The sequence below is a fragment of the Oncorhynchus mykiss genome, chromosome 3 (assembly GCF_013265735.2).
Source record: "Oncorhynchus mykiss isolate Arlee chromosome 3, USDA_OmykA_1.1, whole genome shotgun sequence".
NCBI lineage: Eukaryota > Metazoa > Chordata > Actinopteri > Salmoniformes > Salmonidae > Oncorhynchus > Oncorhynchus mykiss.
The window spans coordinates 28,992,789-29,009,764 of NC_048567.1; the positions used below are offsets into that span (position 1 = coordinate 28,992,789).

The 16,976-nt window shown below is 39.5% G+C and overlaps 1 pseudogene; it reads left to right on the plus strand.

Annotated features, from left to right (window-relative positions):
- The first annotated feature begins 3,034 nt into the window (after positions 1-3,034).
- LOC110517275 overlaps positions 3,035-16,976 on the plus strand; it is a 39,102-nt pseudogene continuing 25,160 nt past the window's right edge.

A 16,976-nucleotide genomic window follows, 5' to 3' on the forward strand; every position in this document is an offset into this window, starting at 1 on the left:
GTGAAGTGAGAGATTTCATGTAGCGTTCAAAACAACTGGGAACTCGTAAATCTCCGACTTCCGACTTCAGTGTGTTCAAGACAACTGGGAACTCTGGGAAGAAAAAAAAAAATATATATATATATATATATATATATATATATATATATATACACTGCTCAAAAAAATAAAGGGAACACTTAAACAACACAATGTAACTCCAAGTCAATCACACTTCTGTGAAATCAAACTGTCCACTTAGGAAGCAACACTGATTGACAATAAATTTCACATGCTGTTTTGCAAATGGAATAGACAAGACACCCCAATAAAGGACACCCCCAATAAAGGAGTGGTTCTGCAGGTGGTGACCACAGACCACTTCTCAGTTCCTATGCTTCTTGGCTGATGTTTTGGTCACTTTTGAATGCTGGCGGTGCTTTCACTCTAGTGGTAGCTTGAGACGGAGTCTACAACCCACACAAGTGGCTCAGGTAGTGCAGCTCATCCAGGATGGCACATCAATGCAAGCTGTGGCAAGAAGGTTTGCTGTGTCTGTCGCCGTAGTGTCCAGAGCATGGAGGCGCTACCAGGAGACAGGCCAGTACATCAGGCGACGTCGAGGAGGCCGTAGGAGGGCAACAACCCAGCAGCAGGACCGCTACCTCCGCCTTTGTGCAAGGAGGAGCAGGAGGAGCACTGCCAGAGCCCTGCAAAATGACCTCCAGCAGGCCACAAATGTGCATGTGTCTGTTCAAACAGTCAGAAACAGACTCCATGAGGGTGGTATGAGGGCCCGACGTCCACCATAATTTGCAAATAAATTCATAAAAAATCCTACAATGTGATTTTCTGGATTTTTTTTCTCATTTTGTCTGACATAGTTGAAGTGTACCTATGATGAAAATTACAGGCCTCTCATCTTTTTAAGTGGGAGAACTTGCACAATTGGTGGCTGACTAAATACTTTTTTGCCCCACTGTATATCTAATAATATCCGACTTGTGTTACACCTGATTGACTATTCTGATCTAATCTTCGAAGAGAGTTTTATTGTCTTCTTAGACTTTTATATACTGTAGCATTTGATACAATGGAACATGAGTTTATATTTCTCTCCCTTGAGAAATTTGGCTTTGTGGAATTATTTTGTAGTACTATTAAAACTCTTTATATGAATGGGAACAGTTCCATTAAATTAAAGCATGGCATTTCTCCTAGATTTGATTTGAAAAGAGGAATTAGGCAAGGTTGCCCAATGTTGCCTTACCTCTTCCTGCTTGCAACCCAACTTCTTACAAGTTTTGTTAAATCCAGCGATATAAAAGGGATCTCTATTGCTGACAGAGATATTATCATAAGTCAGCTTGCAGATGACACCACCAAAGCATCTGCTCTTTGCCTATACCTTAATAAGTGTGAATTGTTTGCTGCTAAAGTGTGATACCCTCTATATGCAATATTCCAGTCAAGGAAAAAGTAGCATACCTTGGGATTACCATATCTAAGGATCAACAGGAAAGATGCTCATTACATTTCACATTATTGAAAAAAACAAAGTTTTTTTGAACCATTGAACCATTTTTTTAATCATTGGTTGCAAAGTGTTTTATCCTTGAAAGGTTGAGCATTGCTTTCTGAAGCTGAAGGTATCTCCAGACTTACATATGCAGCCCAGTCCCTCCATCTTGACAACAAAATAGGTAAAGTGGTTGGCCAGATGCTTTTCAACTTCATCTGGAAAAATCATACACATTATATTAGGAAATCTGTCGTTATGAACACATATGACTATGGTGGTCTCAATTTTTGGGATTTTCCTACTTTGAATAATACTTTTAAGATAAATTGGGCTAAACATTTCTTATAGAATCCAACTTCAATTTGGAATTTCATCCCTCATTATATCTTCTCCCGTTTTGGTGGCTTCAATTTTATGTTATTTTGCAATTATTGTTTTTTTACATTTTATTTAACCTTTATTTAACTAGGCAAGCCAGTAATGAACAAATTGTTATTTACAATGATGGGCTACCCTGGCCAAACCCGGACGACGATGGGCCAATTGTGCGCCGCCCTATGGGACTCCCAATCACGGCCGGATGTGATACAGCCTGGATAACATTGACGAGATTCCTACAAAATTATCTGCTTTTCATAGACAAGTATTCTTAGCGTGGTCGTTAATATATAAACATAATTTTTTTTCCTGCATAGGTATTTCATTTGGAAGGATATTTTGTATAGGAAAAAGTATTTATTTAATCATAATCATATCCTGCTGGTGAGTAAACTTTTTAATGCAGAAGGATTGTTACTCAATTATGAGGAATTTATATCTCATTACAATATCCCTGTTACAGCTAGAGAGTTTGCCATAGTCTTTGATGCTATTCCATTTGGAACTCTCATGTTATTTAGAGGTGTAACCAGACCTCACCTTCTTGACCTACCCTCGCTTAATCCAGTTGACTCTTCAGTAGGAAAAATGTGTTTCTCCTTGTTCCCTCAGAACAGATCTATACGTGCTTTATTTCAAAGGGATATTGTATCCATTCCTTATGTCACAACTTACTGGAACGCATCTGTCTAAAATATCTGTTGGGGAAAAGTCTGGTTATTACCACACAAATACCTGCTTGAAGGTCAAAGAGGTCTCTTTCAGAATGATCAATAAGTATTACCCTGCAAATCATTACCTGAAGAAATTCAAAAAAGACATTCACAATTTTACCTCATATATCTAATTGTGCTAATGGCAAAATGTCATATTCATAAATGTAAATTCACTAATAAAAAAACACTCTTCCGTGTTCTTCCGGAATTTGAACAGTACATTAAGACCATTCTACATTCTTCTAATAAGAAAGCTGCTAAAACAATCAATATGTGTGTATATTTTAAGGTCCTTGTATAATCTGTAATTTGTTTTACCCCTTAGCATATCATTGCCTGTTTGTATAGTTTTATATATATATATATATATATATATATATATATATTAAAAAATAAACAAAATAATAATAAAGAACACATGTATTGTCGCTCTCTGATGACGTCCATCCGGAATCTGCGGGACTGGAAGTTGAAGCTATAACTTGACATTTTGAGTGTTTTCTACGTGTGTCAAACAACCTGTCAAGATGGTGAAGCCACGGTCCAAGGGGGAAAGCACGATAAACACATCGGCGGCCAGCAGTAATCCTGGTATGTTACAGTCCATGCTCTATGTAACGTTACTGTTTGTTTACAGCTAATGTTAGCTAGCTAACGCGATAGACTTTCTCTCTGATAGATCTGTCTGTTTCGTCTAACAACACAGACATATTTGGTCCATATGTGACATTTGTGTTAGCTAGAAATGGAAACGTATACAATATGTTTGGCACTGACATAATTAGTTCAGTAACTAGCTAATTTAGCTACACATTCTGTTAAACCTTTGCCAAAAACACAACATAACTTCCATAACACAATTGAGAACTACACTTCTTATATGGATTTCCAATATTGTTCTGACAATTAATTAACCCAAAATACCACCACACACCTATAATCTCTAACATTGTGTGGCATATATCACCATAACCTTACGACTCTACCTTTTACAGACCGACCAAAGACTCCTGCAGGTTCAGGCAACAGCATGAGGGACCGGGCATCTGTCAGGCGTCTGAATATGTACAGACAAAAGCAGAGATGGTAAATGGTGGAGAGAAAACATGTGACACTTCCATATGAACTCTTTCCTTTAATGCTAATGTAACTCTCAGGTCAGCAGTTGACACTTTACCCAGATCAACCACACCAGTTCCTGGTATTCTATATGTAGCTCCTCTTCATAAAAAAAATAAATGATTGTGTTGTAATATATTTGACTGTAATATAATTTCCATGCACCTGCTTTTGTGGCCGCTGACTATTTCCTCTGCCATTAGCAACAACAGAGGCCAGGTGATCAAGCGTTTGTCGTACCAGTCCACTGTGGCTGATGGGACACAGGCCAGAGTGGAGCCCAACATCAAATGGTTTGGTGAGTAGTGCTGTTAACTGCAATTGCCACACTGTCTCAAGTTAATCCACAAATTCTCTTGGCTCTGTTTTTATTATTGATTTGAGAGGTATAATGGCAATTTGTCTAACGATTGATTGGCTAGTTGAAGCAAGTTGAAACTGTATACAGAATGGTGGAGTTCTTGTCAATAATGTCTAGCAAACTCTTGATTTGTAAGAATAAATCTGTTTTATGCCTTTTTTAAATATCTGTGTATGGAGAGAAGATGGCAGCCTCAACTTTCTCACACACTGGTTAATTCTTCCCCTCTGGTCTCCACTGTTTCAGCAAACACTCGGGTCATCAAGCAGTCATCCCTACAGAAGTTTCAGGATGAGATGGGTGCGGTGAAGAAGGACCCATATCGCGTGGTAATGAAACAGAGCTGGCTGCCCATGTCCCTCCTGCACGACAGAGTCAAAGCACACGTGAGTACCAAGCAGGGACACATTCATTTGAGCACACTGGTGTTGTCACAATATCAGCATTTTGACATTGATACCAGGGTCAAAGCACACGTGAGTACCAAGCAGGGACACATTCATTTGAGCACACTGGTGTTGTCACAATATCAGCATTTTGACATTGATACCAGGGTCAAAGCACACGTGAGTACCAAGCAGGGACACATTCATTTGAGCACACTGGTGTTGTCACAATATCAGCATTTTGACATTGATACCAGGTTTATCAGGACACTGAAACGATACATTTGCAAAAAATGTCACAGAATAACCACTGGCCTTTATTTATTTTTAACATTGAACAATATGTTGATAGCTAGTTTTAATTTTTTATTTAACCCATATTTAGTACAACATCTAAACTAATATATTCAATTTCTTTCAAAAAATAAAACTCCATATTAATTACCCCCAAGAGTTATTTTGACTATTTTCTACATTGTAGAAAAATAGTGAAGACTTCAAAACTATGAAATAACACATGGAATCATGTTTAACACTTTTTTGGTTACTACAAATCTAAATATATTTTAGATTCTTCAAAGTAGCCACCCTTTGCCTTTGACAGCTTTGCACACTCTTGGCATTTTCTCAATCAGCTTCATGAGGAATGCTTTTCCAACAGTCTTGAAGGAGTATGCTGAGCACTGCTTTTCCGTCACTTTGTGGTCCAACTCATCCCAAACCATCTCAATTGGGATCAGGTTGGGTGATTGTGAAGGCCAGGTCATCTGATGCAGCACTTCATCACTCCTTCTTGGTCAATTAGCCAGTGAACAGTTGATGTTACTTGAACTCAATAAGCATTTATTTGGTCTGCAATTTCTGAGGCTGGTAACTCTAATGACCTTAACCTCTGCAGCAGTCATGGCGGTCCTCATGAGAGCCAGTTTCATCATAGCGCCTGATGATTTTTGAGACTGCACTTGAAGACACTTTCAAAGTTCTTGACATTTTCTGGATTGACTTATCTTCATGTCTTAAAGTAATGATGGACTGTCGTTTCTCTTTGCTTATTTGAGCTGTTCTTGCCATAATATGGACTTGGTCTTTTACCAAATAGGGCCATCTTCTGTATACCCCCTTTATCTTGCCACAACTCAACTGATTGGCTCAAACGCATTAAGAAGGAAAGAAATTCCACAAATCAACTTTTAACAAGACACACCTGTTAATTGAAATGCATTTCAGGTGACTACCTCATGAAGCTATTTGAGAGAATGCCAAGAGTGTGCAAAGCTGTCATCAAGGCAAAGGGTGGCTACTTTGAATAATCTATTTTGGTTACTAAATGATTCCGTATGTTATTTCATAGTTTTGATGTAGAAAATGGTAAAAATAAAGAAAAACACTTGAATGAGTAGGTGTGTCAACTTTTGACTGGTACTGTATGTTCGTCATTCTCACTCAAGTCATTCAAATTTAGTTGCTAGTAGAATAACATTACAATGCAAATGTTCTGTGTACAGTGGCAAGAAAAAGTATGAACCTTTTGGAATTATCTGGGTTTCTGCATAAATTTGACATCAAATTTGATCTGATCTTCATCTAAGTCACAATAGACAAACTCATTGTGCTTAAACTAATAACACACAAATTGTATTTGTCTGGTCTATATTGAATACATAATTTAAACATTCATAGTGTAGGTTGGGAAAAATGTGAACCCCTAGGCTAATGACTTCTCCAAAAGCTAATTGGAGTCAATGAACCTGGAGTCGAATCAATGAGACGAGATTGGAGATTTTGGTTAGAGTTGCCCTGCCCCGTTAAAGAAAAACTCACAAAATTTGAGTGTGCTATTCACGAGAAGTATTGCCTGATGTGAACCTCGGACAAAATAACTCCGAAGACCTAAGATTAATAATGGTTGCCTTCCATAAAGATGGAAAGGGTTACAAAAGTATCTCTGAAAGAATGTCCACGGTAAGACAAATTGTCTGTAAATGGACAAATTTCAGCACTGTTGCTACTCTTCCTAGGAGTGGCCGTCCTGCAAAGATGATTGTGAGAGCACAGCGCAGAAGGCACAATGAGGTTAGGAAGAATCCTAGAGTGTCAGCTAAAGACTTACAGAAATGCTAACATCTCTGTTGACGAGTCTACAGTACGTAAAACACTAAACAATAATGGTTTTCATTGGGGGACACCATGGAAGAAGCCACTGCTGTCCAAAATCAACATTGCTGCACGTCTGAAGTTCGGAAAAGAGCACCTGGATGTTCCACAGCGCTACTGGAACAATTCTGTGGACAGATTAAACTGCGGTTGTGTTGTTTGGAGGGAAAAAAGGCACAACACACCAACATCAAAACCTCATCCCAACTGTAAAGTATGGTGGAGGGAGCATCATGGTTTTGGGCTGCTTTGATGCCTCAGATCCTGGACAGCTTGCTATTATCGACCGGAAAAAATAATTTAAAATGTTATTAAGACATTTTGCAGGACAATGTAAGGCTATCTGTCCTCCAATTGAAGCTCAATAGAAGTTAGGTGATGCAACACGACAACAACCCAAAAGACAGAAGTAAATCAACAACAGATCAACAATGCCTTCTGGAGTGGCCCAGTCAGTTCTGACCTCAACCCAATTGAGATGCTGTGGCATGACCTCGAGTGGTTCACGCCAGACATCCTAAGAATATTGCTGAACTGAAAGAGTTTTGTAAAACGGAATGGTTTAAAATTCCTCCTGATCGTTGTGCAGGTCTGTTCCACAACTACGGAAAACGCCAAAGAAGGGTCAACCTGTTATTAAATCCAAGGTTTCACATACTTTTTCCAACCTACACTGTGAATGTTTACACTGTGTGTTCAATAAAGACATGACAAATTATAATTGTTTGTGTTTTTAGTTTAAGCAGACTGTTTGTCTATTGTTGTGACTTAGATGAAGATCAGATCACGTTTTATGACCAATTTATGCAGAAATCCAGGTAATTCTAAAGGGTTCACATACTTTTTCTCCACTCTAAAAAATTGTTTGTCATTTTGGAATAAACCTTCCTTGCACTGCTTTGTAGCACCTTGTGCTTAGTTGTTTCTGTTGGCTGGCCCTCATCTGCTCTGTACGCAAAGTATTCCCATAGTTCACTTCTGGAGACCGTTTCGTCAACAACATGGGGGCGTGGAGTTATGTTTTAGTTTGAAGAAGCCTTGTTGTTGGCATTTTCTCTCTCCCGCTTGCTTCTCAAATGTGGCTTGCCCTGTGTCTGCTGCATGCGCAAGTAGTCTGGCTATCTTACTACTGTCCCCCTTGAAAAGATTCAGACAAATTACTAGACAGACTAGCTCCTCTCAATCCGTATATGACTTGAGACACATTTGACACAAGTGCCGAAAGTAACAAATTCTAGTATCAAACCGTTCATGTTTTTAGTATCGAAAAGTACCAACGTTTCGGTAGACCGTGCTACATTAGCCCACTGTAGCAAAATGTTTTGCGACTGAAAACTAAAAGTGGTTCAGGACTTTTAGTCTTCTGTGCCTAATGAATACGACCCCGGTTAAATTAGGACACCAAGTGACTCAATACTGGGGTGGAGTTGGCTACTTGATGCTGAGCAGACGGCACTCTCCACACTGTGTGCTTTCATATTTGTGGTGGTGATGTTTTTGACTACGGGGAGTGTCAATTGTGTTCGATCTCACGCAATGTTATTCAATATTGTCCCATCTGGCAAAGCTGTAGCGGTCTGTCTTGTGTGATATGAACATGAATTTTTATTTATTTGGATCCCTATTAGCTTTTGCAGAAGCAGCAGCTATTCTTCCTGGGGTCCACAAACTCAAAACACTGATAGACAAGTCACACACATTTTAAATACAACATTATACAAACAATACTTTAAAAAAAAGAGGCTCCTCACTGTCCCCGCTGTTCCATGAGTTGCTTTTTAATCTGTTTTTAGGTAGTTTTGCTTGAATAATTGGAGAAGGGAGTTCCATGCGATCATGGCTCTGTATAAAACTGTGCGTTGCAGTGAATTCGTTTTTGAAGAAACCCTTGTTGGCATGTTTTGTGGGGTATGTGAGCTGAATGTTATTGGATTAGACTAGAGGACTAGACTAGAGGTCGACCGATAACTTGAATCGGCCATGCCAATTACTCATAACAATCGGTAATCAGCCTTTTTGGATGCCGATTTACATCGCAATCCACGAGGTGACTGCATGGCAGGCTGACCACCTGTTACGCAAGTGCAGCATCAAAATGACGTTGTGGCTGCAAGGAGCCAAGGTAAGTTGCTAGCTAGCATTAGGGGCGGAAGGGTAGCCTAGTGGTTAGAGCATTGGGCTAGTAACTGGAAGGTTGCAAGTTCAAACCCCCGTGCTGACAAGGTACAAATCTGTCGTTCTGCCCCTGAACACTGTTCCTAGGCCGTCATTGAAAATAAGAATTTGTTCTTAACTGACTTGCCTAGTTAAATAAAGGTAAAATTTAAAATAAAAAATGTATCTTATAAAAAACAATCTTCACATAATCACTAGTTAACTCCACATGGTTGATATTACTAGGTTAATTAGCTTGTCTTGCATTGCATATAATCAATGCGTTGCCTGTTAATTTATCAACGAATCACAGCCTACTTCAACTTCGCCAAACGGATGACAATTTAACAAAAGCGCAATCGCGAAAAAAGCACATTCGTTGCACAAATGTACCCATGCCTTTTGAAAATCAATACCTGCATATTTAGTTAAGGACATTCATGTTAGCAGGCAATATTAACTAGGGAAATTGTCGCTTCTCTTGTGTTCAGTGCAAGCAGAGTCAGGGTATATGCAGCAGTTTGGGCCACCTGGCTCGTTGTGAACTGTGGGAAGACCATTTCTTCCCAACAAGGACCAGAATTAATTTGCCAGATTTTTACTTATTTATGACATAACATTGCACAACCTTCAATGTAACAGCAATATTTCGACATAGTGTTGCCATCCCTTTGATGAAATACGGAACGGTTCCGTATTTCACTGAAAGAATAAACATTTTGTTTTCAAAATGATCGTTTCCGGATATGACCATATTAATGACCAAGGATTGTATTTCTGTGTGTTTATTATCAATAAATCTATGATTTGATAGAGCAGTCTGACTGAGCGGTGGTAGGCAGCAGCAGGCTTAATTCCAACAGCACTTTACTGCGTTTGCCAGCAGCTCTTAGCAATTACTTGATTCACAGAGCTCTTTATGACTTCAAGCGGGTGATGGCAATACGAAAGTGCCTATAAGAACATCCAATAGTCAATGGTATATGAAATACAAATGGTATAGAGATAAATAGTCAACGTGTCATAATTCCTATAACTACAACCTAAAACTTATTAACTGGGAATATTGACGACTCATGTTAAAAGGAACTACCGGCTTTCATATGTTCTCATGTTCTGAGCAAGGAACTTCAACGTTAGCTTTTTTTACATTGCACATATTGCACTTTTACTTTCTTCTCCAACACTGTTTTTGCATTATTTAAACCAAATTGAACATGTTTCATTATTTATTTGAGATTAAATTAAATTTATTGATGTATTATATTAAGTAAAAAATGTTGTAATTGTCATTATTACAAATACATGCAGTTGAAGTCGAAGTTTACATACATCTTAGCCAAATACATTTAAACTTAGTTTTTCCACAATTCCTGACATTTATATCCTAGTAAAAATTCCCTGTCTTAGGTCAGTTAGAATCACCACTTTTTATTTTAAGAATGTGAAATGTCAGAATAATAGTAGAGCGAATGATTTATTTCAGCTTTAATTTCTTTCATCACATTCCCAGTGGGTCAGAAGTTTACATACACCCAATTAGTATTTGGTAGCATTGCCTTTACATTGTTTGTTTAACCTGGGTCAAATGTTTTGGGTAGCCTTCCATAAGCTTCCCATAATAAGTCTTTGCTCACACACACTTTTTAATTTTTCCATAGGCTTGAGGTCAGGGCTTTGTGATGGCCACTCCAATACCTTGACTTTGTTGTCCTCAAGCCATTTTGCCACAACTTTGAAAGTATGCTTGGGATCATTGTGATCAAGACCCATTTGTGATTAAGCTTGAACTTCCTGACTGATGTTTAGAGATGTTGCTTCAATATATCCACATAATTTTCCATCCTCATGATGCCATCTATTTTGTGAAGTGCACCAGTCTCTCCTGCAGCAAAGCACCACCACAACATGATGCTGCCACCCCTGTGCTTCACAGTTGGGATGGTGTTCTTTGCAAGCCTCGTCCTTTTTCCTCCAAACATAATGATGGTCATTATGGCCAAACAGTTCTATTTTTGTTTTATCAGACAATAGGACATTTCTCCAAAAAGTACAATCTTTGCCCTGATGTGCAGTTGCAAATCGTAGTCTGGCTTTTTTTTATGGCGGTTTTGGAGCAGTGGCTTCTTCATTGCTGAGCGGCCTTTCAGGTTATGTCGATATAGGACTTGTTTTACTGTGGATATAGATACATTTGTACCTGTTTCCTCCAGTATCTTCACAAGGTCCTTTGCTGCTGTTCTGGGATTGGTTTGCACTTTTCGCACCAAAGTACGTTCATCTTTAGGAGACCGAACGCATCTCCTTCCTGAGCGGTATGATGGCTGCGTGGTCCCATGGTGTTTATACTTGCGTACCATTGTTTGTACAGATGAACGTGGTGCCTTCAGGCATTTGGAAATTGCTCACAAGGATGAACCGGACTTGTGGAGGCCTACAGTTTTTTTTCTGAGGCCTTGGCTGATTTATTTTGATTTTCCCTTGAAGTCAAGCAAAGAGGCACTGAGTTTGAAAGTAAGCCTTGAAATACATCCACAGGTACACCTCCAATTGACTCAAATGGTGTGAATTAGCCATTCAGAAGCTTCTAAAGCTATGACATAATTTATTGGAATTTTACAAGCTGTTTAAGGCACAGTTAACTTAGTGTACGTAAACTTCTGATCCACTGGAATTGTGATAATATGTCTGTAAACAATTGTTGGAAAAATTACTTGTCATGCACACAGTAGATGCCCTAACAGACTTGCCAAAACGAGTTTGTTAACAAGAAATGTGTGGAGTGGTTGAAGAATGAGTTTTAATGACTCTAACAGGCAATATTAACTCGGGAAATTGTCGCTTCTCTTACGTTCAGTGCAAGCAGAGTCAGAGCCAGGGTATATGCAGCAGTTTGGGCCACCTGGCTGTGTATGTAAAATCCGAATTCAACTGTATATATAAATATTAATCGTCCAATTTTAATCGGTATCGGCTTTTTTTGGTCCTTGAATAATCGCCGTTGAAATATCAGAATAAGTCGACCTTTCGTCAGTAATATTTCTTATAAAAAGTAGATCAGAAGCAGTTAATCGCTCATCAACCCTCAACCAAGAAAGACTGGCATGCATGTTGTCGATTTTAGTTCTGTATGTACAGTTAAGGGCAAGGCGTGCTGCTCTGTTTTGAGCCAGCTGCAGCTTTGCTAGGTCTTTCTCTCCTGCACTTGACCCTATTACCGGACAGTAATCAAGCTGGGAGCAGAGCCTGAACAACTAGTACCGTTGATTTGTGTCAAACGCAGAACATCTTTTTATAACAGACATAACCCTCCCCATCTTCACCACGACTTTGTCAATATCACTTGACCATCCAATGTAATACCTAGGAGTTTAGCTTCCTCAACTTGCTCTATGGTCACACCTTTATGTACAACTCCAGTTTAGATCTTCGGGAATATTTTGAACCAAATACAATGCTTTTTGTTTTAATATAGTAAAGACAAGTTTATTATGAATCACCCATTCTGATGCTGACTGCTCCTTATTTAGAATTTCAGTGAGCCCTCTGGCTTTGGTTGCTGAAATGTATCGTGTGGACTCATCTACAGTGCCTTGCGAAAGTATTCGGCCCCCTTGAACTTTGCGACCTTTTGCCACATTTCAGGCTTCAAACATAAAGATATAAAACTGTATTTTTTTGTGAAGAATCAACAACAAGTGGGACACAATCATGAAGTGGAACGACATTTATTGGATATTTCAAACTTTTTTAACAAATCAAAAACTGAAAAATTGGGCGTGCAAAATTATTCAGCCCCCTTAAGTTAATACTTTGTAGCGCCACCTTTTGCTGCGATTACAGCTGTAAGTCGCTTGGGGTATGTCTCTATCAGTTTTGCACACCGAGAGACTGACATTTTTCCCATTCCTCCTTGCAAAACAGCTCGAGCTCAGTGAGGTTGGATGGAGAGCATTTGTGAACAGCAGTTTTCAGTTCTTTCCACAGATTCTCGATTGGATTCAGGTCTGGACTTTGACTTGGCCATTCTAACACCTGGATATGTTTATTTTTGAACCATTCCATTGTAGATTTTGCTTTATGTTTTGGATCATTGTCTTGTTGGAAGACAAATCTCTGTCCCAGTCTCAGGTCTTTTGCAGACTCCATCAGGTTTTCTTCCAGAATGGTCCTGTATTTGGCTCCATCCATCTTCCCATCAATTTTAACCATCTTCCCTGTCCCTGCTGAAGAAAAGCAGGCCCAAACCATGATGCTGCCACCACCATGTTTGACAGTGGGGATGGTGTGTTCAGCTGTGTTGCTTTTACGCCAAACATAACGTTTTGCATTGTTGCCAAAAAGTTCAATTTTGGTTTCATCTGACCAGAGCACCTTCTTCCACATGTTTGGTGTCTCCCAGGTGGCTTGTGGCAAACTTTAAACGACACTTTTTATGGAAATCTTTAAGAAATGGCTTTCTTCTTGCCACTCTTCCATAAAGGCCAGATTTGTGCAATATACGACTGATTGTTGTCCTATGGACAGAGTCTCCCACCTCAGCTGTAGATCTCTGCAGTTCATCCAGAGTGATCATGGGCCTCTTGGCTGCATCTCTGATCAGTCTTCTCCTTGTATGAGCTGAAAGTTTAGAGGGACGGCCAGGTCTTGGTAGATTTGCAGTGGTCTGATACTCCTCCATTTCAATATTATCGCTTGCACAGTGCTCCTTGGGATGTTTAAAGCTTGGGAAATCTTTTTGTATCCAAATCCGGCTTTAAACTTCTTCACAACAGTATCTCGGACCTGCCTGGTGTGTTCCTTGTTCTTCATGATGCCCTCTGCGCTTTTGACGGACCTCTGAGACTATCACAGTGCAGGTGCATTTATACGGAGACTTGATTACACACAGGTGGATTGTATTTATCATCATTAGTCATTTAGGTCAACATTGGATCATTCAGAAATCCTCACTGAACTTCTGGAGAGAGTTTGCTGCACTGAAAGTAAAGGGGCTGAATAATTTTGCACGCCCAATTTTTCAGTTTTTGATTTGTTAAAAAAGTTTGAAATATCCAATAAATGTCGTTCCACTTCATGATTGTGTCCCACTTGTTGTTGAATCTTCACAAAAAAATACGGTTTTATATCTTTATGTTTGAAACCTGAAATGTGGCAAAAGGTCGCAAAGTTCAATGGGGCCGAATACTTTCGCAAGGCACTGTACATACAGTCATTATAGCTTTGTGCCAAATCATTTGTAAAAGAAAAATAGATGCATAATGACCAAAAGTATGTGGACACCTGCTCGTCGAACAGCTCATTCCAAAATCATGGGCATTAACATGGTCTACGCTTTGCTGCTATGACATTTTCCACTCTTCTGGGAAGGCTTTCCACTTAGATATTGGAACATTGCTGCAAGGACTTTCAGCTTTGAGCATTTAGTGAGATTGGGCGCTAATGTTGGCTGATTAGGCCTGGCTCGCAGTCGGCGTTCCATTTCATTCCAAAGGTGTTCGATGGTGTTGAGGTCAGGGCTCTGTACAGGCCAGTCAAGTTCTTCCACACTGATCTCGACAAACTAGTTCTGTAAAGACCTGGCTTTGCGCACCGGGGCATTGTCATGCTGAAGCAAGAAAGGGCCTTCTCCAAACTGTTGCCACAAAGTTCGAAGCCCAGAATCGTCTAGAATGTCATTTTATGCTGTAGCATTAAGATTTCCCTATGGCGGTGCCACATTGAAAGTCATTGAGCTCTTCAGTAGGGCCGTGTATTTGTCTATGGAGATTGCATAGCGGTGTGCTCGTATTTTATACACCTGTCAGCAATGGTGAGGCTGAAATGGCCAAATCCACTAATTTCAAGGGGTGTCCACATACTTTTGTATATATACTGTATCTGACGTTAGAACACTCTAGGTTCTGTTGGATAAATAACTCTGCAACCATGTGATGTAAAGCCATAGCAAGTGAGTTTTTTTCAATAACAATTTATGATCAATAAAATTAAAGGCTTCACTGAAATCTAACAATGCAACTCCAACTATCATCTTATTCTTTTATTTGAACCAGTCATCTGAGTCAGTGCAGTGCAAGTTGAGTGCCCTTTTTTTATGCTGAAAGTCAGTTAACTTATTGTAAAATCATTACATGGTTTTCCTCAGGCAGCCTATTTCTTAGAGCCTGGTTACACCAGACTGAGCGTTCATTCCGGTTTAACCAGGCTGTATTTGTGAGGTGAAAAATGCACAGGTTGACAGGTCAGGTGGGCTCTTCCTCTCCAACTGGCCTATTCCGCTCGTTTTGCTCCGCTTCACAATGATCCAACCTGCCTGTATCGAGTTGTGCTTTGCAAGAGAGAGTTCGATGTAGTTGGCCAACTTTGTGCCCCCGGGTGATTTTGCTACACAATGTTCCTGTAGATTGCTCTAAAACCATTATTTTCTCAACCGTAATAGCCTATGCATTATGTTGATTCCTGCTATGAAAGTATCTGCCTGTCCCTGTTTCGCGGCCGGCTGCTGTGTGAGATATGCGCATGGTGGAGGGAGAGATGCATTCTGAGAAGCACAACCATATGACCATTGACGAAAGTGTTACTGCAGGCAAATTACAGTTTAAAAAAAAAAAAAATAATTTTTTTTTTTTTTTAAGCTATTACTCTTTCAGTTACATCAAGTAGGCTACGCCTGGCGCTGGAAAGTTTTGTTGTAGGACATTAGCCTACATTTAACTGATGGATTAATAAATGATCCTGCATGGCTATATATAAACACAAAAATAATTTGAGTTATCAATCTAGCAAAATGTTTTGCACTTCCTCAGGATGTGAATAATATAGCTTATAGGCCAATATGAACAAAGATGTCATCAAATTCTCTGAAGAGCCAAAAATAAATCAGATCATTCTGGATCTTATTTTGACAGGTTTCATATCAAAATATTAGTCATGCATTCCCTGTATATGCTGCATGAAATAATAGCTTTTTTAATCATCGACTGCCACTAATGTGCAGTGAATGTTCTTGTATTTGTTATTGAGCAACATGGTCAAATTTATCACAATATGACTTATTGTCCATTTTCGACCTAGCTATAAAAAATAAAAAAACGCCCAAAAGACTACAAACAATACTTCTGTCCAGTTCTTCATGTTCTCTCTGAACATTGTTGTTGAGTGAGTTTTTCTGTGTTCTTTTCCCTCTAAATAGCTCCATATGCGTGCAAGACCTTTCAAGACGCTCAAAGCTGTTGGAAATGAATGGCCTTTTCCTTTTTTTTTTCTTTTTTTACTCTCCCTCCTTTCCCCACTCCTCCTTCCTCTTGCCATTTTATGTCTTACGCCATTTAGGGAATTGAGCCCCATGCCAAAGGAATGTGAGCAAGTCCAGATACGTTGCATAAATAATTTTTAATTGGATGTCAATTCTGGTTCTCTGTCTTCTGATCTGTTCCTGATCTTCACCGTTTGTTGGCTGAGTATTCTCGCCAAGGTCTTTGTCAGGTCTCTTATTCTATTTTATGGTGATGTTTTCACCATAGTTTCTGTCTTCAGTCGGTAGCACGTATTTGGAGTTTTTTTTGTCATTTACTGTTAGATTTGAATTTAAAAAGCCAGGCTTAGCATTAGAACACTTCAAAACAAGACCAGAAGGGGTGGAAGAATGAAACTGGAGGTGATGGACACATCGTTTTAGAAAGAACAACCTCCAAAACATCCTGGCGGATGGTCAAGGTGAAGCTGAAATCTTAAACATCGTTGCTTTTGACGAGATCCATAAACTGTTTGTTTGTTTTCTCTCTCTCTCCGTGTTGCAATAGGACTAAGGCTACCTTTTACGGTTGTGTCGGAGGATAATTTAACTCCTAATCAGATCTGGCTCAGACGATGCAGTTTATTGACAGTTTCACTGCATACTTGAGGTGCTGTGTTTGTTCTCCGCCGTTGTTTATTGGTGGAACCCCTGGAACATGGCCACCAGCTCCGTCGCATAAAGCTTTGCAGTTTGCTCCAACTAATTACAACCTAACCTATACCTCACACGGAACACACATGGAATTCTACATCACTGTGCTTTCTCTCCACTACTGTTCCACCCAAGAGTTGTGTTCCAACTGTAACCCCCTCCAAGCCGTTGGGTTTTTATTCTGCTTGTTTCTTCGCACGAGGGAGAGAGAGCACTGTTGCTTTACCGGATGCATTTATTTTGCATTGCATTGCGGCAT